Genomic DNA, 26009 nt, shown 5'->3' with positions numbered 1-26009 from the left:
ATAAGTTAATTGGCCATATATTCTTTTTCCTGTGCTCTCTATTCTGTTCCACTGATCTATGTGTCTATTTTCATGCCAGTATCATACTGTTTTAATTACTAGAGTTTTGTACTTTTGTGATATATCTTAAAATCTGGGATTGTAATATCTCCCCAGCTTTTTTTGTTTGTTTTTATTTTTGTTTTTTTTTTTTATCCCCCTTTCAAGCTTCTTTTGGCTATTTGGGATATTTTGTGGTTCCATACAAATTGTAGTATTATTTGTTCAAATTTTATGAAAAATGTTAATATTTTGGTAGGGATTGCATTGAATTTGTAGACTGCTTTGTAATATGGATATTTTAATAATATTAATTCTTTCAGTCCATGAGCATGGAATTTCATTCTGTTTGTGATATCTTCAGTGTCTTTCATCAGTGTTTTACAGCTTTCACATCTTTGGTTATGTTTATTCCTAGGCATTTTATTCTTTGTGGTGCAGTTCTAAGTGGTGGTATTTTCTTAATTTCTTTTTGTTACTTCATTGTTAGTATATAGAAACACTACCTATTTCTGGATGTTAATTTTGTATCCTATAACTACTGGATTTATTTATAACTTCTAATAGTTTTTTGGTGGAATCTTTAGGATTTTCTATGCATAGTATCATGCCATTTGCAAATACTGACAGTTTAACTTCTCCTTTACCAGTATGAATACTTCTTACTTCTTTTCTTGTCTGATTATTGTGGTTAGGGCTTCCATTACTGTGTTGAATAAAAGTAGTGAGAATGGACATCTTTGTCTTGTACCTAATCTCAGTTTTTCCACCATTGAATATAATGTTAGCTGTTTGTTTTTCATATATGACCTTTATTATGTTTAAATATATTCCCTCTAAATCCACTCTTTTGAGAGTTTCATCATATGTGGATGTTGAGTTTTGTCAAATGCTTTTTCTGCATCTATTGAGATCATTATATGAATTCTATCCTTTGTTTTATTGATATGGTATATTATGTTGATTGATTTGTGAATATCAAACCATCCTTGCATCCATGGAATAAATCCCACTTGATTGTGGTAAATGATCATTTCAGTGTATTGTTGTATGAAGTTTGCTAACATTTTGTTGAGGATTTTTGCATCTGTGTTCATCAAGGACATTGGCTTGTAGTTTTCCTTTTGTGTGTGTGTGTGTGTGTGTGACGGTGGGGGGGGTTGTTTGGTTTGGTATCAGGGTAATGTATTTGGGAGCTTTTCTTCCTCTTCTGTTTTTTTGAAGTAGTTTGAGAAGGATAGGTACTAACCCTTCTTTAAATGTTTGGTAGAATTCACCTGTGAATCCATCTGGTCCTAGGCTTTTATTTTTTGGTAGTTTTCTGATTACTGATTTGGTATTTTTTTTTACCAGTAATTGGTGTGTTCAGGTTTTCCATTTTTTCCCAATTCAGTTGTGAAAGATTGTATGTTTCTAGAAATGAATCCTTTTTTTTTTTTTAGGTTGTCCAATTTGGTGGCATATAATTTTTTGTCATATTCTCTTAAAATCTTTTGTATTTAAGTGGTGTCACTTGTTATTTTTCCTCTATTATTTCTGATTTTATTTAATTGGGTCCTTTCTCTTTTTTTTCTTGATGAGTCTAAGGATTTACTTTTGTTTATATTTTCAAAGAACTAACTCTTGGTTTCACTGAATTTTTTCTACTGTTTTTTTAGCCTCTGTGTCCTTTATTTCTGCTCTAATCTTTATTATCTTCCTTATACTCACTTTGGGCTTTGTTTGCTCTTTTTTTGTACCTTTAATTATAAGAAATGATTTTTATTTGAGCTTTTTCTTGTTTCTCAAGATAGGCCTATAGCACTATGTATTTAAATCTTAGTACTATTTTCACTTTGTCCCAGTGTTTTGGACCATTATGTTTCATTTTCATTCTTCTACATATTTTTTTTTAAATTTCTTCCTTGATTACTTTCTTGACCCATTGGTTGTTTAGTATCATGTTGTTTAACCTCCACCTGTTTGTGTTCTTCCAGTTTCTTTTTCCTTTTGTTTTATTTCTATTTCTCTACTTTTGTGATCAGAAAAGATGCATGCCCTGATGTCAATATTCTTAAATTTATTGAGGTAAGTTTTGTGGCTTAACATTCTCTCCCAGAGAATGTTCCATGTACACTTAAGAATGTGTGTTCTGAAAAAAAAAAAAAAAAAAAAAAGAATGTGTGTTCTGTATGGAATGTTCTGTGTATATCTGTTAAGTCCTTCTGGCCTAATGTGTCATTCGTGGATACTGCATTATTTAAAAGTCTATTTTGTCTTATATAAACAGTGCTATCCTTGCTTTTTATTTTCTTCCATTTGTATAGCAAATGCTTTTTTATCCCTTCATTTTTAGTTTGTATGTGTCTTTTCTTTTCTTTTTTTTTTTCTTTTTAATTAATCTCTCTACCCAATGTGGGGCTCAAACTCATGACCCTGAGATCAAGAGTTGCATGTTTCACTGACTGAGCCAGCCAAACACCCCATCAGTTTATGTGTCTTTAGGTCTGAGGTGAGTCTCTCATAGCCAGCATATAGATGGATTTTGTTTTTTTTATCCATTCCACCACCCTAGGTCTTTTGATTGGAGCATTTAGACCATTTGCATTTAAAGTAATTATTGATAGGTATGTACTTATTGCCATTTTGTTATTTACTTTCTGGTTGTCTTTTTAGTTCTTGTCTACTTTTTTCCTCTCTGATTTTTGTGTGTGTGTGAGTGTGTGTGTCTGATGTGTTTCTATAGTGTTATGTCTGGCATTTTTAATTTTTTTGTGTATCTAGTATAGATTTTGGGTTTGTAGTTACCATGAGTTTTATATATATCATCCTACATAAATAGCAGTCTATATTAATCTGATGGTCATTTAAGTTCAAACACATTCCAAAAAATAAAGAAAAAAGAAAGAAGAACTTTCTTTTTCATTTTCACTTTCTCTCTTTTTCTTTTTTACTCCCTCCTCCACATTTTATGTATATATGGACATATTTTACATCTTTTTATTCATAATTGTCTTAGGTTTAATTATGGCCATTTCTTTTCCACTTAAAGAAGTCCCTGCAACATTCCTTGTAAGGCTGGTTTAGTGGTGATAAATTCCTTTGTTTTTTGTTTGTCTGGAAAACTCTTTCTCTGTCCTCCAAATCTGAATGATAATATTGCCAGTATTCTTGCTTATAGTTTTTTATTTATTTACTTATTTTTCTTCAGCACTTTGAATATATTATGCTACTCTCTTCAGGCCTGTGACATTTTGCTGACAACCAGCTAGCTTATAGTCTCATAGACTTTTTTGTTTTTATAGATGACTTTTTGCTTTTTTTTGATGCTTTTAAAATTCTTTGTTTATCCATAACGTTTGGCATTTTAATTATTATGTGCCATAATGTGGACCTCCTTGAGTTCATCTTGTTTGGAACTTTCTTGGGCCTGCACGTTTATTTCCTTCCCTAGGTCGGGGAAGTTTGAGCTATTATTTTTTCAAATATGTTTTCTGCATCTTCTCTCCTCTTTTGGGAACCCTATAAATGCAAATATTTGTTAACTTGATGTTATCCAAGAGATCCCTTAATCAGTCTTCATTTTTAAATTTTTTTCTCTTTTTGCTTTTTAGCTTGCATACTTTCTATTACCTTGTCTTCTAGATCACTGATATGTTCTTCTCCATCTGCTAATCTACTGTTGATTCCCTTTCCTGTGTTTTGCTATTTCAATTATTGTGTTCTCCAACTCTGATTGGTTCTTTTTAATTTTTTTCTTTATTGAAAGTCATATTGAGCTCCACTCTTCTCTCCAGTCCAATGTGTATTTTTACAGAACATTACTTTTAAATCATTATCAAGCATATTATTTTACTTTAAAATCATTATCAAGCCTATTAGTTATCTCATTTTCATTTAGTTCTTTTTCTGAGGTTTGTTTTTTTCTTGTTCTTTCTTTTGGACCGTATTTCTCTGTCTTTCCATTTTGCTTGACTTTCTGTGTTTGTTTCTATGGATTAGGGAGAATAGCTACTTCTACTAAGCTTGAAGGAAGGGTCTTGTGTATCATCTTCCCCTACACAGATTGTGCTCTTGATGATTTTTGCTTGCTGATTGGAGCTGTGTCTGGCATGGACTTTCCACATAGTGTGTGCCCTGTCAGGAAAGCTAAAACTCAGATAGATGCAGGATCTTGAGGTTCCATACACTGAGGACACCCTGCAAGACATCTGAAGCTGAAATTGGAGCAGGCTGGGGTGTCCTGTAGCACTCCCTGAAGAGGGTGGCTTGGCATGGTGGCTTGAGCACATATGATGTGCAGCCCTGGAGGTCCCTGAGCTAACTCCCTGCACAAAGGGTGCCCTGCCAATAGAGCCAAAACTAAAGTGGGCACTTTAGTTTTGAGAGACAGCATTTTGACAAGATAGCTGAAGTTGAGGTGTATAAACTGAGGTGTTCCAGGATTCTCTGCACAGAAGGTGCTCTGAAGGGCCAGCTGGAGCTGAGGCAGGATATAGGCTATGTGGTCATGGGGTGCTCTATGCAGAGGATGGCCTGACAACACAGCTAAAGCTAACATGGGCATGCACCAATGTTGTCCCTGGGCTCTCCAAAAATATGCCCTGAAAAGACAGCTGAAGCTAAAGTGGTTGCATGCCAGGTTTTCCTGGGTCTCTGTATGCTGAAGGTGACCTGGCAAGACAGAAGATACTGAATTGGGCATAAGCCAGGGTATTTCAAGGTGCTCATCACAGAGGCTGCTTTGGCCAGGAGATTGGAGCTGAGGCTGATACTGGCAGGAATGTTCTGGGGTGTTCCCAGAATGGTAGGGGCATTCTGGCAGGTGGCTAGGTCTGAAGTAGACATCAGCTAAGAGGTTCTGGAACTCTGCATGTGGCGTGCCCTAGCAAGCTGAAGCCAAAATGATGTGAGCTTGGAGTGTTCTAGAGTGTTTTGCACCTGTGTCACTTTGGTGTAAAGGCAAGTGCTGTAGTATATGCTAACTAGAGATGTCCTGTTGTACATCCTCTTGTGGGCATCTTAATGGGATGGCTGGGGCTGATGTGGGTTAGTGGCCTGGGGCTCATTGTAGTAAGCTGGTTAGCACTTCCAGACTGTGCATGTGTCTGTGCTTTCAAGGTGGGGGCTGGGGGTGCAAGACCATGTGTGTCAGTCCCTCCTCCTGAGAGAGTTTCCCAGAAGCTCCCTTCAGTGTTTGGTGGAGTTCTAGGATTCACGCTTTTATTTTCTAGTTGCTGTTTTAAACTGCTGCTTTTTGAAGAAAAAAATTTAAAAGACAAAGAAAAAGAAAGAAATGGAGAAAAAGAAAGTAAAAGAAAGGGCAAAGGAAAGGAGAGGAGAGAAGAGAAAGGAAAGGAGAGGAAATGAGAGGAGAGTGGAGGGGAGGATTGGGGGGGAGGGGAGGGAAGGGAAAGGAAAATAAAATAAAAAGGTAAATGGGAAGAAGGGAAAGGGAACCTGGGGCTTGTTTCCTGTGCCCCAGGGCTAGTATGGGCTTGGGGATCTTGGGCTCATTATGGGGACAAATTTAAGATTTATTTATTTGAGAGAGGGAGAGAGGGAGTGAGGTTGTGCACATGAAAGTGGGGGACGGGCAGAGGGGGGAGAGAATCTCAGGCAGACTCCATGCTAAGTGCATAGCCCCACATGGAGCTTACTCTCCGGACCTGAGATCATCACCTTAGCTGAAACCAAGAGTCAGATACTTGACTGACTGAGGTACCCAGATGCCTTGGGACCAAATCTTGTTGCCATCTGCACTTTTAAGATAGAGGAGTATATAAACAGTGTCATTCTCCAGGTCTTCTGACCTGGAAACCATTGCTGCAGCTCCTCCACTGTTTGGCACAATTCTAGTGCTGTCAGTTTAATGTGCTAGTTCCTCTTTTAAACATGGCTTTTTTTTTTTTTTTCCTGTGCCCAAAAACAGAGGAATCCATTATGGTACCTCAGTACTATTCCTTTTCTCTGCAGTTTTCAGGGTCAGAGGTGGGTTTTCCCTTTGTTACCATATCTCCATTTCATTTGCTGTCCTCTTTTGCTGCTCTGTCCTTTGTTGTGCCCTCAGTGCAGTCTGCCCTCAGTTCTTAAGGAGAAATTGTTCTATGTATAGGTATAGTTGGGCCTGTTCCATGGAGGTGAGTTCCGAGTCTTCCGACATTGCCATTTTAGCCACTATTTCTCCATTTTAATAATAATATAATGTTAGGTAAGTCAGTGCTTGCATTATTACATTATTATGACCATGTAAACATTATTCCCTGATCATTCACGTAATGAATTATGATTATAATTTTTGTTTCATGCAACTTTTTGTTTTCCTGGGATCAATATTTATCATTTGTCACTTGCTTAGATTTCTGTAGATGTTCTTTTATAGTTTGCAAGTGTTTAAATGCATATCTTTATTTTATTCCAAATTCACAAGTACATTAAATGATTCATTAGTTCCATTTTTCTCCCACACACCTTCCGTTGATATACCTCCATTACTTTTTCCCACCTGTGCTTATTGTTCTCTCTGCCAGCTCTTTAGCTGTTGACCTGCAGTCTTTCTTTACTTTTGTCATAGATTTACTTTCTTTGCTCTCTCTGGGAAATCCCATGCTGCTTTGACTAATTTTTTTCCTTCTCTTTGGAATTTGCCTGATGTTTGGTACTTTGAGACTCTGTGCAGCTGGGTATATTAAAAGTATTACTATATGTTGTTTTGAATAAATTATGGATGTTTTGAATATGTAGGTTCAATTTTCTACAGTATTTTTCTAATATTTTTAATATTAATATATTTTTAATATCTGTTGTCTCTGATCTCTACTTTTAGACTTTTATTAGTTGAACGTTGGTCTTCCTGGCCTCAACAGTAAGCCTAAATTTTTCTTATAAGTCTCTCATTTTCTTGTATTTTCACTTCTATTTTCTGTATTTTTTTTCACTGAGGTAAAATTGGAATATAAAGCTGTATTCGTTTCAGCATAATAATTCAATTTTTGTATATACTACCAAATGATCACCACAATATCTAGTTACAATCTAGCACCTTACAACTAAACCCCTTTACCCGTTTTTGTCCGTGCCTACCCTTCTGATAACCAGCTGTATGCTCTTCATATCTGAGATTGTTTTTGTTTGTTCATTTATTTTGTTTTGAATTCTACTTGTAGGAAAGATCATATGTGTGTCTTTTTCTTTCTGATTTATTTCATATAGCATAACACTCCCAAGGTCCATTGTCTCAAATAGAAAGATTTCTATCTTTTCCTAATGGCTTTGTATTCCACTGTATTTCTGTACTGCATCTTCTTTATTCATTAATCCATCGACAGACACTTAGATTTTTTCCATATCTGGGCTATTGTAATTAATGTTAAAGTGAACATTGGGGTGCATATATCTTTTCAAATGAGTGTTTTCTCCCCTCTTTTTTTTTTTTGGATGCCTATTAGTGGGATTGCTGGATGATATGGTAGTTCTATTTTTAATATTTTGAGGAAATCTATACTGTTTTCCATAGTGGCTATACCAGTTTTCATTTCCACCAACAGCACATGAGGGTTCCCTTTTTTCCACCTGTTTGCGAGCACTTACTATTTCTTGTCTTTTTTTATAACAGCCATTCTGACAGGGGGAAGGTGATACCTCTTTGTTTTTTTTGTTTTGTTTTGTTTTAGAGATTTTATTTACTTACTTGAGAGAGAGAGATAACAAGAGAGCACAAGTTGAGAGGAGAAGGAGAAGCAGGCTCCTTACTTAGTGGGGAGCCCAACATGGGGCTCAATCCCAGGATTCCAGGATCATGACCTGAGCCAAAGGCAGATGCCCAACTGACTGAGCCACCCAGGCACCCCCTCTTTGTGGTTTTGATGTACATTTCTCTGATAATTAATGATGTTGAACATCTTTTCATGTGCCTATTGGCCATCTGTATTTCTTCTTAGGAAAATATTTATTTAGATCCTCAGGTCATTTTTAAATCAGATTGGTTTTTTTTTGGCTATTGAGTTGTTTGAGTTCTTTACATATTTTCAATATTAGCCCCTTGTTAAATATGTGATTGGATGATTGGTAGATATTTTCTCCCATTCAGTAAGTATCCTTTACATTTTGTTAAGGGTTTCCTTTTCTGTGCAAAAGCTTTTTTTTTTTTTTTTTCCATCATATCCAAAAATTCAACACCAAGGCTGATGTCAAGGAGCTTACAGCCTGTTTTCTTTTGTGGACTTTTATGGTTTTATGTCTTATATTTAAGTCATTAATCCATTTTGAGTTTATCTTTACATCCAATGTAAATCAGTGATAAAGTTTCATTGTTTTGCATGTAGCTGTCTGGTTTTCCCAACACCATTATTGAAGAATCTATCCTAGCCCCATTGTATATTCTTGGCTCTTTAATTGTAAATTAATTGACCATTTGTGTCTTTGCTTATTTCTGGGCTCACTGTTCTGTTCTACTGATCTATGTGTCTGTTTTTATTCCAATACTGTACGGCTTTGATTACCATATTAGTTTCACATCGGGGAGTCATACCTGCAAGTTTGTTTTTCTTTTTCAAGATTGCATTGACTATCTGAGGTCTTCTGTGGTTTATACAACTCTTAGAATTATTTGTTCTAGTTCTGTGAAAAATGCCATTGGAATTTTACTAGGGCTTATATTAAATCTGTAGATTGCTTTAGTTATTATAGACATTTGATGATCTTCTTACAGTCCATGGGGATGGAATGTATTTCCTTTTTTTTTTTTTTTTTTTTGTCTTCAACTTCTTTAATCAGTGTCATACTTTTTGGTGTGGAGGTCTTTTGCCTGCTAGGTTAAACTTATTCCTAGTTTTTAATTTTTTTTCCTTTCTTTTTGATGAAGTTGTAAATGGGACTTTTAAAAATCTTTCTGATAGTTATTAGTATGTAGAATCACAACAGATTTTGTATCCTATTTTATTGAATTTATTAGTTCTAATAGTTTTCTTTGGTAGTCTTTAGGGTTTTCTCTAGTACAAGTAGTGCACCATTTTACTTCTTTTTCAATTTGGATGGCTTTCATTTCTTTTTCTTGCTTAATTGCTGTGGGTAGAACCCTCAATACTGTGTTGAATAAAAGTAGCAAGAGTGGATATCATTTTCCTGTTCATGATCTTACAAGGGAAAAGCTTTCAGCTTTTCACCATTGAGTATGATATTGACACTGGGTTTGTTATATATGGCTTTTATTGTTAGGATACTTTCCTTCTGTACCCACTTTGTTGAGAATTTTTGTTGTTAACACATGTGGGATTTTGTCAGATACTTTTTCTACATCTATTGGGATCACCTTATGATCTTCATTCTTCATTTCGTAAATGTGGTATTGATTCATTTGCAGATGTTGAACCATCCTTGCATCCATGGACTAAATTCATAGTCTTGATCATATTGTACATTCTACTTAATGTGTTGTTATATTCAGTTTGTTGACATTTTGTATAGAAGTTTTGCACCAATCTTCACTAGAGTATTGGTCGTAGTGTGTGTGTGTTTGTATGTGTGTATTTCTGTCTGGTTTTGGTATCAGGGTAATGCTCTCTTTGTCAAATGAGATTGGAAGCTTTTCCTGCTCTTTAATTTTTTGGAAGAGTTTTAGAAAGATAGATATTAAATCTTATTTGAATGCTTAGTAAAATTCACCTGTGATGCCACCTGTCTTGTTTGTTGGGAGTTTAGGGGTTTTTTAAACATTTTAAAAATTTATTTTAGAGAGTAAGAGAGAGAGAGAGAGAGCACTTGCATGCACAAAGTTGGGGAGGGGCAGAGGGAGAGGGAGAAAGAGAATCTTAAGCAGATATTCCATTGAGCATAGACATGCACATGGGGTTCGATCTCATGACCCTGAGATCATGACTCTTGAGCCAAAATCAAGAGTTGGACTCTTCACTGACTGAGCCACCCAGGTGCCCCTGTTGAGATATTTTTGATTGCCCACTTAATCTCATTACTGGTAATTTGTCTGTTCAGATTCTCTTTATCTTTTTGATTGTATTAGGAGATTGTTTCTAGAATCTTATCCATTTCTTTTGGATAATTTGTCCAATTTGTTGGTGTATATTTGTTCACAGTAGTCTCTTATAATCCTTTATATTTCTGTGGTATCAGTTATAAGTTCTTTTTATTTTCAATTTTATTTATTTAAACTCCATTTTTTTAAAAAATAATCTGAGTTTAGCTAGAAGTTTGTCAATTTTTAATTTTTTATAAAAATATTTTATTTATTTATTCATGAGAGACACAGAGAGAGAGAGGCAGAGACACAGGCAGAGGGAGAAGCAGGCCGCATGCATGGAGCCCGATGTGGGATTCGATCCTGGGTCTCCAGATCAGGCCCTGGACTGAAGGCGGCGCTAAACCGTTGAGCCACCCAGGATGCCCTTAAATCTTTTTAAAGGGCCAGCTCTTAGTTTTATTGATCTCTTTTATTTTTAAAAGTTTTGTCTCTTTTATTTATTCCTGTTCTGATCTTTATTATTTTCTTCCTTCTAACTTTGGGCTTCATTTGTTGTTATTATTATTATTTTTTTTAGCTTCTTTAAGTTTAAAGTTTGTTTATGTGAGATTTTTCTTATTCCTTGAGGTAGGCATGTATCTCTATGAATTCCACTCAGAACTGCTTTTGCTGCTTCCTATAGATATTATAATATACTTTCATTTCTTTTGTCTCAAAGTACTTTTTGATTTCCTCTTGGATTTTTCAGTTTTATTTATGATTTTTCCAGTTTTTTTCTTATAATTGATTTATAGTTTCACACCATTGCAGTCAGAACTATCCTTGGCGTAATTTCAGTGTCCTTAAATTTATTAAGATTTGTATGTGGCAGGGGATCCCTGGGTGGCTCAGCACTTTAGCGCTACCTTCAGCCCAGGGTGTGGTCCTGGAGTCCTGGGATCGAGTCCCACATCAGGCTCCTTGCATGGAGCCTGCTTCTCCCTCTGCCTGTGTCTCTGCCTCTCTCTCTGTGTCTCTCATGAATAAATAAATAAAATATTAAAAAAAAAAGATTTGTAGGTGGCCTAACATGTATCTGTCTTGGAGAATGTTCTATATAGAATCGAGAAGAATGTGTATTCTATTGCTTTTGAATTCAGTGTTTTGTACCTACTGTATCAATCTAGCCTGAGGTGTCATTTAAGGCTGATGTTTCCTAATCAGTTTCTGCCTGGATAATTTATCCATTGGTGTAAGTGAGGTATTTAGGTATCCATTATTATTCCATTGATGTTAATTTCTCTCTTTAGGTCTGTGAATATTTGCTTTATACATTTAGGAGCTCCTATGTTAGGTGCATAAATATTTATAAATGTTATATTCTCTTCTTGGATTGACCCCTTTATCATTATTGCCTATCTTTGTCTTTTATTAGAGTCTTACCTTTTATTAGAGTCTTTGTCTTAAATCTATTTTGTCTGGCTATTCCAGCTTTCTTTTTCTTTCCATTTCCTTGAATTATTTTTTTCCATCTCTTCACTTTCAGTCTTTGTGTACCTTCAGATCTGAAGTGAGTTTTTGTAATCAACAAAAGACTTTTGCTTCAGCCACTCTATGTCTTTTGACTGAAGAATTTAGTCTATTTGTATTTAAAGTAATTATTGAGGGTGCGCGGTGCGCGGCCGGCGGGGCGGCTGCGGGGGCGGGGCGGGGGCAAGTAAAAAAAAAAAAAAAAAAAAAAAAAAAAAAAAAAAATAAAGTAATTATTGATATGTACTTACTGCCATTTTGTTAATTGTTTTCTGGTTGCTTTTGTAGTTCCTCTCTGTTCCTTTCTTCTTTCCTTCATATCTTCTATTGTGGTGTGGTGACTTTCTTTAATGTCATGTTTAAATTTCTTTCTCTTTATCTTTAGTATGTTTTCTATGGAGTTTTGCTTTGAAGTTACCATGAGGCTCACATATCACAGCTTATATATACATATAGTAGTCTATTTTAAGTTAAGTTTGAACACATTCTAAAAACTACATGTTCATTCTCCCCCTATGGTTTTAATAACTTTTTTTACATATTTTTTCATTTTTTATTTTTAAATTTTGTATAATTATCCTTTAATTATTGTACTTATACTTAGTTTTGCTTCTTTTATCTTTTCACCTTCATGCTAACTTATACGTGCCTAACCCATGACCTTTATTATGTTTTTACCTTTTCCAGTGACATTTTTAATTTCATATTTCTTTGTTACTAGTTAGTGTGTTTTCTTTTCAGCTTGAAGTCCCTTCAATATTTCTTGTAAGGCTGGTTTAGTGGTGATGAACTCCTGTAGTTTTTTGCTTTTCAGGGGAATTCTTTATCTCTCCTTCAGTTCTGAATGATAGTTTTGTCAGGTAGAGTATTCTTGGTTGGATTTTTCTTTCCTTTTAGACCATTGAGTATGTTACATCACTCTTCTGTTCCACAAAGTTTCTGCTGGAAAAATCATCCTGTGGTGTGATGGGGACTCCTTTGTATGTAACAAGTTATTTTTCTCTTGCTGCTTTTAAGATTCTTTAATTTTTGACATTTTAATTGTGGTATGTCTTGGTGTAGTTCTCTTTGGGTTCAACTTGTTTAGAATTCTCTGGGCTTTTTGGATTTGGATGTCTGTTTTTATCCTCAAGTTGGAGAGGTTTTCAGCTATTCTTCAAATCGATTTTTTGCCTTTTTTTTTTCTTTTCCTTCTGGGACCTCTATAATGTAAATGTTATTTATTTCATGTTGTTGAATAGGTCCCTAAAGCTTTCTTCATTTTTTAAAATTCTTTTTTTTTTTTTCCTAGTATGTTTGAGTTCTACTGCCTTTTCTTCCCAACTGCTGATCTATTCTTTTACTTCATGTAGTGTGCTGTTGAACTACTCTAAATATTTTTCAGTTTAGTTATGGTATTCTTCATTTCTGTGACTTTTGTTTGGTGCTCTTAAATTTTCTTTTTATTGAATTTCTTACTTGTTCATCCACTCTTCTCCTGGGTTTGGTGAGCATCTTTATGGCCATTATTTTGAATTCTCTATCAGGTAAATTACTTAACTCTATTTCATTAAGATACTTTTATGATTATTCTTTTTGTTGTTGTTTTTCCCTCTGGGGTTTTATTTTATTTTTTCATCTGGAACCTATTCCTCTGTTTCTTTATTTTGCTCTTCTCTCAGTTTCCAAGTATTAGGTGAACCAGCTACCTCTCCAATTTTGAAGGAGTGGCCTTGTATAGGCAATGAATCTTTTTTTTTTTTTTTTTTGGCAATGAATCTTAATATTCATCCTTACCCTAGTTTTTGGTTGTCTCTTGAATTGTTGTGGTAGTCTAAGTAGTCTGATTTATTCTTGATAGTTTCCACTTGTTGAGTTTGTGCCAATCTCAGTATTTGAAAGGGAGGAATCTTACTCAGAATATAGTTTCAGACTGATTTGAAGCCAGACCATTAGGCAGCAGCTTTCAAATTAAGAAAATGCTTACAGTCTTGTGGAACTCCAGTACTGGAATCTGCTGGGCTCCAGATCTGGTGATTTGGAGGTGTCCCCTTGCAACAATTATAAAAATTGGACCTCCATATGAGTATGTAAGCTTCTTTTAGGAAGGAGCAGGCAATCTGTATTGAGGCCAAAGGAGAGCACAAAGCTGGTGTTTCCTGGTCTACATTCTCTGAGTGCTCACTTCCATAGCCTCTAGTAATCTTGAAATGTACCTCCTAGGCTTAAGCTCCAGTTTGAATAAATAGACTGTTTTCACAGGAAGACTGGGAGTTTGTTTTGTCTGCTGTCTGTGCTGTGCCATGGAGTTGGTAGCCTGCCAGGAACTGTATTTCCAATTGTTACAGGCCCTCCTGGACACAAGAGCCAGGCATTCAAAAGGCTTCTCCTACTGCTTGCACCTGCCGCCTTCAGCGATGCTTCGGGAGAGCCTAGATTTGGGGCAGGCCTGCTTGCTGCAACAGGGCCATATGGGAACTCAAGGCCAGGGCAGGCTTGCTAGGTTCAGCAGGGGCACATAGGGACAGGGCAAGCCTTGGGGCTTTGGTAGGACCATGGAAAGTGTGGGATTGTTAAAGTTGAGGAAGAATGAGTGGGCAGGGCAAGCCTGCCAATGCTAGCAAGGTAGAAGGAATGCAAAGTGGTGTCTGCCAGCACCTCCTTCCCTAGAGAAATTCCTAATACACACGTGCATCTCAGGCAGATCATGGAAGATTAGCTAATGAGTCTCCTTCACATATAGCCAAGGTGCTTTTCAAATTGCTTCTTTTGTGCTGTGTCCTGGGGTGAGTGAAATTGCATGTGAGACCTTTAAGAGCAGACTTTTCATTACCTATAGTCTTTTGGATCTCCTGGATGCAATCTCTGCTGTTTTTCAGAACCAGACATTTTGGAGGCTCATCTCTACAGTGCAGGTCCCAAGTGTTGTGGTATCTGATAGGGGCATGAACCCTTCATTCCTCAGGGAAAAACTGTATTTGTGAGATCCCTCTTAATTGTGGATCACCATGCTGGGAATGTGGTGTTTGCTTGTTTATTTGTTTATTTGTTTTTTCTGGCAAGACCCTTTTTAGCCTCTCTTACCTATTTGGATGTGGTCCATTTATTTATTGTGGAGGAGCTTTTCAGTTAGTTTCCAGGTCTTTTTCAGGGAGAATTGATCTGTATATATAGGTGCAGAGTTGGTGTGTCCAGAGTTGGAGGAGATGAGTTTAGGAACATCCTATGCTGCTATTTTGAACCACTCCTATGTTTTTTTATTTTTTGTTCTTTCTATGAGAGTTCCTGATATTTTTTTCACATTATATTCCTTGTATTAATTTGATTACCATGTTCTTGATTTCAAAGATCTTCTTCTCCTATTTTCTTCAATTTATGTATTTTGCTATTTCATTTGGACACAATATCTTCTTACCTCTTTATGTCACAGAGAAAATAGATTATGAAGATTTAATTGAAGAACTGTCTATGTTCTTGTGTCCTCCTCCCCACTTTTGGTAACTTTTACCTCTAACTCTCATGCAAGAAGCTTTCCTCAAGTATCTTTTGATCTATGGGCATTCACTAAATTTCAGTGGTTTTTATATGTGTACTGGCAGCATATATGATTTGGATCAACCTTCATACTGAGAACAGCTATAAGGAGGAACATAAACAAATTTAAACTGCAGGGAATTAGAGTAATTCTGAACATATATTGCATAATTATGTTGCCTCAAAATATATGAAGGAAAAATTAAAATAGCATAATTATAAGGAAAATTGATTAGTCCACAATTGTAATGAAAAAAATTTTACTCCTCTTTCAGTAATTAACAAAAGGTAGGCAAAAAAATCAAATGTTGATTGCAGAAGTTTTTTTTAGTGGTATGTATAATATGATTTTAATAACATGATTAAAAATGGAAACTTTCTATATATCTCATCAATAAGGTAATAAAAAATCAAATAAAATAGCTAAATTTTATGTTTTAATTTTCTATAAATTATATGTATGCATATAATTATACTCAATAGTTGCAAAATATAACCTTTGTAAGCATACATAGAATATTTACAAAAACTAACAACATACTGGGCCATAATTGTAGTTTTAAAAAATTGAAATCACATACAGAATATATAACAGTATAATGGAATTAAGCTAGAAATAGATAGTAGGAAATTATTGGAAAAATCCCCTTCAAGAGATTAAGAAAATGATAAAATAAAAATAGCTTGAACTGAATGATAATGCATATGCTAAATATTAAATTTTAGGGAATTCACCTGAAATTATGGTTAAATAAATATATATAGCCTTAAATTTATAAAATAGAAAAGAAGAGTAAAATATGAGCACAAAATTCAAGAAGTTGGCAATAGAACCATAAATTTAACATAAAGAATTTGAAGAAAAAAAAAAGAATTTGAAGAGACTACAAAAATAGAAATAAATTTATAGTAGAGTGTCAGTGAACTGAAAAGTTAGTTGTTTTTTTTTAACAGATAACCAAAATTGATAAATCCCTTCAAGATTAATGAAGAGGGCAGCCCTGGTCGCTCAGTGGTTTAGCGCCACCTTCAGTCCAGGGAGTAATCCTGGAGACCCGGGATCGGGTCCCAAGTTGGGCTCCCTGCATGGAGTCTGCTTCTCCCTCTGCCTGCGTCTCTGCCTCTCTCTCTTTGTCTCTCATGAATAAATAAATAAAATCTTTTTCCTTTTAATGAGGAAAAAAATGATGGAGGTCACAAAAGTTATTATCAAGAATGACAGAGGGACATTACATATCACACAGACACTGAAAAGATAACAGGGTATTATAAACAATTTTATAGCAGTAAATATAAAATATTATATGTAAAGTGAACAGACAGCTACTTCTGGTTAAATGGCCACAATTTATCTTCTCAAATTAAATAACTAGGAAACCAGAAAAATCAATAAAACAACAGTTTGCAGGCATTGGAAAATAATGTCAGACTATGATACCTGAGAGAAAGGAAACATATAAACTGATCTCTGTACAGGAAACAGACTACTTTAAGATTTTATTTATTTATTCATGAGAGAGAGAGGTAGAGACATAGAGGGAGAAGCAACCCCCTGATGTGGTACTTGATCCTAGGACCCCAGGATCATGACTTGAGCCGAAAGCAGATAATCAACCACTGAGCCACCCAGGTGCCCCGCAAATTACTTCTTTTAAGCAAGTTCCAGGTTGTAGCTTAAAGAGAGGGAATTCAAAGTTGTCAGTGAATTGAGATGGCAGAAATTTAATTTAGAGAAGTCAAGGTAGCTAAAATTTGAGATTGAATATAGTGAGTAGAAATCTGCAGAGATTGTGATATCAAGAGAGTTGCATATGGGTTGTCTTGAGTCTTTGCCTAAGTACTAATTGGCACATATATGAGAAAAAACTATCTGAGGCTGGCAAGGTTCTGTCAGAGGAAGAGGGAGAATAATTTCTTGAGCTCATTTTGGATTGAGTATGGTTTTTGTTCTCACTGACCAAAGTGGAAAAAGTTATAAACACAACTACATAGAGACTTGATTAAATATTGAAGGATATTGACTTAGTGATGGGGCTAGTGTAATCCTAAATAACTAGTTTCTCAGATCTTGAAATAATCCAACTAAGTCTAAGTAACTAATGGACACCAGGAAGAACTATGATATCATTTAAGACATACAACAAAATCTAGAAATTGAAAAGGTAAAATTGATAATATTTGTGACTCAATAAAAATGACCAGGAATGGAAAGAAGCCAGAAGATAAAACCCATCAAGAGAAGAAACAACCAATAGAAACAGGTTTAGAGATTGCAGAGACAATGAAACTACCAGAAGAGGAAATTAATACAGATATTATAAATATTCTTCATTGTTCAGGAGGTAGAAGAAAATATAAGCATGGTATCAGCAGAATTAGAAGATTTTAAAAAGGCTCGAACATCTAAAATAAAAATACCCTGGATGGAATCAGAGTATATTAGAAGAAGTAAAGGTTAATAAACATGAAGGCATACTAATAGAAACTAAGATGAAGTACAGGAAGAGTAAAGAATGAAAAAAGAGATGAACATAGATAGCATCAGTGACCCCTGGAATAATATCAAGTGATCTCACATGTCTAGAGTCCCAAAGAAGAGGTAAGAATGAGAGAGAAAAAGATATGTGAAAACATTTTCTAAATTTGAGGAAAATAATAAACTTACATGAATTAGTTTCCTATTATTTCTGTAACATTACCACAGAAATAGTGGCTTAAGATGATAGCAGTATATTATCTTGAAGGAGGTCAGAAGTCTGAAATGTGGGATCCCTGGGTGGCGCAGTGGTTTGGCACCTGCCTTTGGCCCAGGGCGCGATCCTGGAGACCCGGGATCGAATCCCACATCGGGCTCCCGGTGCTTGGAGCCTGCTTCTCCCTCTGCCTGTGTCTCTGCCTCTCTCTCTCTCTCTGTGACTATCATAAATAATAAATAAAAGAAAAAAATTTAAAAAAAGTATTGTTTAAAAAAAAAAAGAAGTCTGAAATGTGTCTTACTCAGCTAAAATCAAGGTGCAGACAAGACTGTTTTCCTTTCTAAAGAATTTAGAGGAGAATTCATTTCTCGTGGTATTGTATGTGTGTGTGTGTGTGTGTGTATGTGTGTGTATAATAGAATATTATTCAGCTATTTAAAACATTTTCAACAACATAAATGGATGTTTTCGGTATTTTGCTAAGAAATATGCCTGAAAAAGATAAATACTGTATAATCTCAGTTATATGTGGAGTCTTAAAAACAAAACAACAACAACAAGCTCACTGACTCAGAGTTCAGATTGGTGGTTGCCAGAGGTGGGAGACAAGGGTCAGTGAAATGGGTAAAGGAAGTCAGAAAGTACAAACTTCCTGTTATGAAATAAATAAATCATGGGGAAGTAGTGTACTGCATAGCCAGTATAGTTAGCCCACTGTATTGCATATTTGAAGTTGCTAAGAGTAAATCTTAAAAGTTCTCATTATAAGAAAAAAAAATCATGTAACTATGTATGATGATGGATGTTAACTCGACTTATTGTGGTTATAATTTCACAATACCAATATGAAATCAATATGTTGTACAGCTGAACTAATATAATGTATGTCACTTATATCTCAAAAACAAATGCAAAAACAAGTAATGTGTGCTTCAGCAAATCCACTATTGTGTATACCCTAAAAAAGTGAGAGCAGGGATTCAAACACATGTTCATAGCAGAATCATTCACAGAAGCCAAAATATGGAAACAAACAAAACATTTATCCATGGATGAAGGGATACGCAAATATGGTATACATGTACAATGGAATAGTATTCAGCCTTAAAAAAAGAAATTTGTAAAAAAGGAAATTCTGACATGCTACAGCATGGATGAACCTTGAAGACATTATGCAAGAGAATTACACCAGACATAAAAAGGACAAATATTTCGTGATTAGTTATATATGAGATAATTGGAATAGCAAAATTTATGGAGACAGAGGATAGAATGGTGGGTACCATGCCAGGTGCTAAGTAGAGGGGAAGTGAGGAATTATTGTTTAATGAGTACAGAATTTCAGTTTGGGAAGATAAAAAAGTTCTGGAGGTTGTTGGTGATGATGGTATCACAACCATGTAAATGTACTTAATGTCACTGAATTCTACACTTAAACATGGCCAAAATGGTAAATTTTGTTATGCATATTTTGCCACAATGAAGAATATGATGAGTTACAAAACGTTAAATATCTAATTTATAACCATAAATAAAAACTAGGTAGTAGTTTTTATTTGTTATTATTCACCATTGTTTGAGTGCAATTGAATTTGAGAGTACAATTTGTCAAAAAGTAAACCAAGTATACATATATTATCAATACAGGATAGAGTTCCTTATAAGGAACTATGAATAGAATAGACAATAATACTTCTTGTTATATTTGCATTTTGCATGCATTTGTTTCTTGATACATATAACCAAACTCAAAAACATAACCTGAAGATCAATTCAGTAAAAGAATGTCAAATTGCATACCTAAGATGATAGTGCCTTGGCTAAAAATAATTATTTTTGTCAATATTTATATCAGATAGTAGAGCTTCAGTTATAGGGAACAGAAACCACCATTCCTTTGTCAGTATATTGTGTAATTTAATATTGCAAAGGCCAGAAACTATTTTCCTTGTTTCTGCACAGAGCACTTGTGTTTTGAATTAGCATCCTTAGTACTAAACATTAATTTTACCAAGTGGAATATCATTTGGGGTGCTTTTGTCAATAGTTCACTATACCCTGCATTTCATTAGGCAAGTTATTTGTTATCAGGTGCATTTGTAACACTCCCCAGTCAGCCTCATCAATGTGTTTCATTAGGAAGTTGTTTAATCCTCCTTTCAAATCATTAATAAAGTTATTAAATAAAATGAAGCTGAAAAAAGAACTTTTGGCAGCCTATGAAACACCAAACCTGAGCTGAAAACAGAACTATTTATCATTTCCCTAATCACAGAATCCAGTATGTAATCCATTTGACAATACTTTACGTAGGATAATTGGAATTAATTTTGTTAGTTGCAGATTTCATGATGTTTTAAGCTCCCATCACATTTAGTATAATTTTTGGGTCTTTTGTTTTTTTGTTTTGTTTTTTTTTTGAGTAATGCTCCAGAAAGTAGTGGTGTAGTAGGAGAGGAAAAAGATCCATTTTAGAAAGCCTATTATAGTTAAATGTTAACTAAACGTGTTATGGATAGGAGAAACTTTGAAAGAGTAGAGACATCTTACACAGACACTGACTTTTCAGGCCAAATATCACGATGAACAATTTCATGTGAAAATAAAGACATTTTAGAGGTAGGAGCAGAGAGAGGGTTAACAGCTGAGGAAGAGTATCATTATTTTAAGTAGGTACTTGAGGCTTGAGCAGGGCTTGAACTGAGATCAAGAGTCAACACTTAACCAACTGAGCCATCCAGGTGCCCCTTAAGTAGGTACTTTTCGATGGGAAGTTATTGATTCTAGATCATTGCTGACCAATAGAACTTTTCGTGATAATGGAAATTGTCTACAATCTCACTGTCCAATAGTGTAGGCACTACTACTTGTGGCTTCCAAGCACTAATATGGGCTAGTGCAACTGAAAAAGTAATTCTTAAATTTTATTTAACTTTAATCAAATTTAAGTAACCACATATGGTTATTGGCTACCATATCAGCACACTTCTAGAGTTCTAAGGCAGCTCTTGGAAACCAAAGAGGAAGAAGCAAGAACTTTATTTTCAGGGATAGCTCTAGTTTATTTTATTTTTTTTTAAAGATTTATTTATTTATGATAGAAATAGAGAGAGAGAGACAGAGACACAGGCAGAGGGAGAAGCAGGCTCCATGCCAGGAGCCCAACGTGGGACTCGATCCTGTGTCTCCAGGATCGCACCCTGGGCCAAAGGCAGGCGCTAAACCGCTGAGCCACCCAGAGATCCCCGGATAGCCCTAGTTTAGATCTTTGAATAAGGGCAGCTGGGTAAAGAGTTCTTTAGTTGTCTTCTTGAATGGTCACCGAATGAAGTAAAAGCAAACACTCACCTTGTCCACAATGTCTTTGTATCAAACCCATCAGAGACTGAAACATGGCACATCAGAGAAATAAGATTCTCCTCAAGTAGTATTTTAAAATATATTCAACTCAGGAGTTCATCATGATTTTTTTCATGCACCTACTAATATTTTAATATATTTGAAAAAAATTGCCCACTGTGCCATTCTTCTAGATTGCATTCGTTCAAGTATTTATTGAAAAATTGTTATATAGTAGACATTAAAATGATTGTGATTATTACTCTTAAGAAGTGTTCATTTTTTTTTTTTATCATTGATGAGTATCTTCTACTTACTTTCTAATAAGTTAAGTTAGATTTTTGTTTCCTTTTTCTGGCCCAGTTCTTTCTTGATCAGCATGTTCCCAATGCTGATACCATCTACACGTTTCTTAAAATAGCAAGTTCTTTAAGTTTTTTATTTATTAAGGGATTGCAGTAGGTGTAGTAGTATGCATGAATTATGAAAGACTTTTCATCCAACCTAAAGTTTTATGGAAAAAAACCTATGAAAACTGATGCAATTGTTGCATTGGAGAATTAGTCTTTTTCCATAAGAGATAATCTCAGACTCGAGGTTCTTAGTATACTTATTTTGAGGTAGAAAAATAGAACTTACAAGGTATTGATTAAGTGTTAACAGTAAGTTGGGTTTATTTCTGACTGTTTCTGCTATGTGGAGTTCATGACTTCATGCTTCTGTAAATATGTCCATATAGATCTTTGTATGTTCAGAAGTTGTCTTTTTTTTTTTTTTTTGGATAAATATTTAGGGGTAGAATTGCTGAGTCATTTGGTCAGTATATGTTTAAATTTATAAGACTACCAACTGTTTTCCAAAATGGCTATATTATTTTTCATTCCCATGATCAATGTATGAGAGTTCCAGTTGTTCTGCACCCATGGCAGTACGTGAGGGTATCAACTTTTTATTTTAGTTAATAAATATATTCTGATACCTCACTATGGATTTTATTTCATTTTTTAAAGATTTTATTTATTCATTCATGAGAGACAGAGAGAGGCAGAGATATAGGTAGAGGGAGAAGCAGGCTCCGTGCTTGGAGCCTGATGTGGGACTCAATCCCAGAACCCCCAAGACCACGCCCTGAGCTGAAGGCAGATACTCAACCTCTGAGCCACCCAGGCATCCCCCTCACTATGGATTTTAATTTGCATTTCCATGTGACTAATGATGCTGAGCATCTTTCATGTTGTTATGTGCCACTGGAATCTCTTTAATTAACTATCCAAATGTTTTACCAATTTTTAAAAAATAGGGTTGTTTTCTTATTATTAGTTTATGAGAATTCTTGATGTACCATATATACAAATTATTTTTTAAATATGTGTTTTGTAAATATTTCCTTTGAGTCTATAGTTTCCCTTTTTGTTTTAATAGTGCCTTTTGAAGACAGAAATCTTTTTTTTAAGACAAATCTTAAAGATGTCGAATGTATCAAATTTCTATGGATTGTGATTTTTCTGTTATCTAAAATATCTTTGTTTAATCCAAGATCACAGAGATTTTCTTCCGTGTCTCCTTTGAAAAGTTTTGGGTTTTACATCAAGGTCTATGATCCATTTTAACTTAATTTGTAAATTAACTTCAAAGAACCTATGATGATCTAGGTTCTTTTTTGTTGTTGTTGTTCAAATGTATATCCAGTTTCAGCACCATCTTTGAAAAAATTATTCTTTATCTTTTGAATTACCTTGGTAACTTGTTCAAAAATCAGTGACATATATGTATAGGCTTTTTTTTTCTTTTTCAGATTTCTTCTGTTATTCTATATTTTTCATTTTTTCATCTGTTTTAGAATAGGTTTGTTGATTTCTTTCTTTTCCACCCTCCAAGAAAGTTTTTTGGGACTTTGATTTGAATTGCATTGAATCTCCAGACAAAAATCATGGGAAAATGAAATCTGAAGAATACTGAGTTTTCAGGTTTAATAATGTGCTATGCCTCTCCGTTTATTTAGGCTTTTGATTTCTCTAGTCAATATTTTATAGTTTTAAGTGTATAAATCTTATATCTCTGTCAGATTTATTCTCAGACTATCCCAGTAAGTACCTGGGTATTTAATATTTTTGATGCTAGTATGTTTATTGTATTTATTTATATACAAACACTATACCTAAAGTGTATTATTTTATATAATGCCATATTTATATTTATTATATAACATAAGCCATATAAATATAATAATATACATTATACATATTTTTCTTCCTCTTATATATTGATTTTTATCTAGTGATGTTTAGGAATGATTTGTCTTTAAACGTTACTCACTTATCATTATTTAGTGTCCCGTTTTATCTCTACTAATTCACATCTTGTTCTGAAGTTTATTTTTTCTGGTATTAATATAACCAGCCCAGCTTTTTTTAAATTAATGTTTGCCGTATTTTTTAAGACTTTTACTTTTAACTTATCTTTACACAGTGAGTTCCTTAAACACAACATCTACTTAGGTTTTTCTTTACTATCTAATTTTTAAAATCTCTGCTTTTTAATTAGGTAGTTCAACAGTTGGTTGTCTAATCAGTTTACATTTTCATAATTATTTATATGCCATTGAATAAGCTCACCATCTTGCTGGTTGTTTTCTGTTTCCCATCTTCTTTTAAGTTGCGTATCTTTAAAAAAAATCACTTATCACTACTATAAGCTATCACTTAAGTGATAAGTAGTGCTTATCACTACTAATAGCTAATAAGTTATACCGCTTTTTTTCTTTTCTAGGGTTTGTCCCAAGGGCTTATACATTTTTATCTTAGTGCAGATTGCTTTCAAGTAATAATATATTATTTCATAAATAGCATCAAATCTGTACATCAGTATACTTTCAATGTTTTTCCTGTCCTGTATAATATTGTTGTCACATATGTTAATATTATATGTGGTTTAAACCCTTTAATACATTGTTATAATTTTTGCACTAAACAAACATTTTTGAAATTGATTAAAAATAAAGACGCCTTTTATATTTATCTTTATTTATATAATTACAAGTATGTTCATTTCTTTGTGTAGATCCATTTCCAATGTGGTATAATACTTATTCTGCCTAAACTTTCCTTAACAAATTTGCAGTGCAAAAATGAATTATCTCCAGTTTTAAATGAATTATCTTCAGTTTTATTTGACTGGGAAAAAGTGACCATTCAACATGTGAGTCTGGTTATCATGACTGCTTTATCTCTTGACAATGATTTTGCTTTTCTGTGCCTCACAATTTTTATTGAATTTCAGACATCGCATGTATAACAGAAGATACAGAGGGAAATAATATTTATGTTAGGTAATAGCTATAGGTACACTTTTTTTTTGGTCAGGCCTTTAGTTTGGGGGATAGTGGGTTGAATCAATCTAGTCAGGAGTTGGATTAGGTTTGAGTTGTTTGTGCTACCATTACATTCTGTTCACCATAGTCTCTAAATTATTTAGCAGCATACTGCTACTTACTGCCTTGTACACAGAGCGTACTGTAATTAATGGTGGTGGTATTTCTCAATATTTGTGCTCTACCTGCAGTTTTCAGATATTTATCAGATATAAATATATATACTCCTGTTTTTCTTCTACCATTAGATTGCTGTAGTTTGTTACTAAATGCCCTAATCCACCCTCCAAGCTTAGATAGGCATTTTAGACTCAGACATTGGGGGTAGCATTCTCTGAGCATTCTTGACCCTTAACCTACCCCTTGGTAGCCACATTCTGCCTTTTGCCTGTGAGTGGTCTTGGATAGAAGTTCACACTCTCCCTTAGAATTAGAAGACTTTTGCTAGTATCATTATAGAAGTTTAGGACCAAGATTGTTTTTTGAATTTACTCCAGAATGAGAACATTTTTATTCTGGCTTCTGGTTGTTCCAGAATGAGATGTTAGCCCAAACTTGGTTTTTAACAATTTGTTTAAGTTTAGATGATTTATTTGTATCCATTTATATGGTGATTTCCTCCTATTCTCTGCCCTGGGTAAGGCAGTTCTTTTACCTTTTCTGCCTTTGATGAGTCTGGTCTTTCTTTGGAATTCAGGTTTCCTGTATGTAGATAAATGGGACTTCTTATAGTGGGATTCTAAGTTAATGCATTCACTATAAAACCTCAACTGTCTGATGGACTCAAAAACAGTTATGATATTATAGTTTTCTGGCTTTTTTTTTATTGTTGTTAGTGTAAGAATGATGTTGTTTGCAGATTTTCGTATCCTAAATAGAGGTCAAATTCCGTATGATTTAAATAGCTGAATTTTTAGTTGAAACTGTTGAAGACACATGAGAATTAAAAGGGATCTGATCGCAAAAGTAATGACAATAATAGTAACGATAATAATAATAATAATAATTTCTGTAAACATATCTTTTAAAAATGCTTTATTCTTCATTGATAAGTAGACATTTACTTAGCAAGTCTCTTCTTGTTTCCACTTTATACAGGGAATCTTAATCTTTATGATAAATATAATCCAGGCTCTGTTAGTTTAAAACTTCTTTTTAAGGAAATGATGACTCAGTGAAATCAAATTCTTTGACCTCACTTCCCCTAGAGCAATATCTATGTATATGTACATGGCTTGATGAAGGAAGGTATGTCTGGCTCACTGCCACCCTCTGGTGTTTTCTGTAATTGATTGCGAAATATTTTTCTTCAACTGGTCCATATCATCTTTTGCAGGCATGTGCTCTTGTTCACAGTCCTGCCATAGCCTTGAACTCTCAGGTATAAGTACTCTGACTCTTTCCGCTTCCCTAGGCCTTTGCATATCTGCCAGCCCCCACCTTAGCATTATCATATTTGCCTACTTAAGATTTTACCTATAAGAGACTGAGGTGAGGCTCAGACCATTAGCCAACACCTCTTATTCAACATTGCTAGTATGTTGTCCTGGCATCATAGGAGCAGTGGGGCTTTGCTAAAATATTTGCT

The sequence above is a fragment of the Canis lupus genome, chromosome 6 (genome assembly GCF_011100685.1).
Source record: "Canis lupus familiaris isolate Mischka breed German Shepherd chromosome 6, alternate assembly UU_Cfam_GSD_1.0, whole genome shotgun sequence".
Taxonomy (NCBI): Eukaryota; Metazoa; Chordata; class Mammalia; order Carnivora; family Canidae; genus Canis; species Canis lupus.
Note: the sequence above shows the minus strand (reverse complement) of the source record.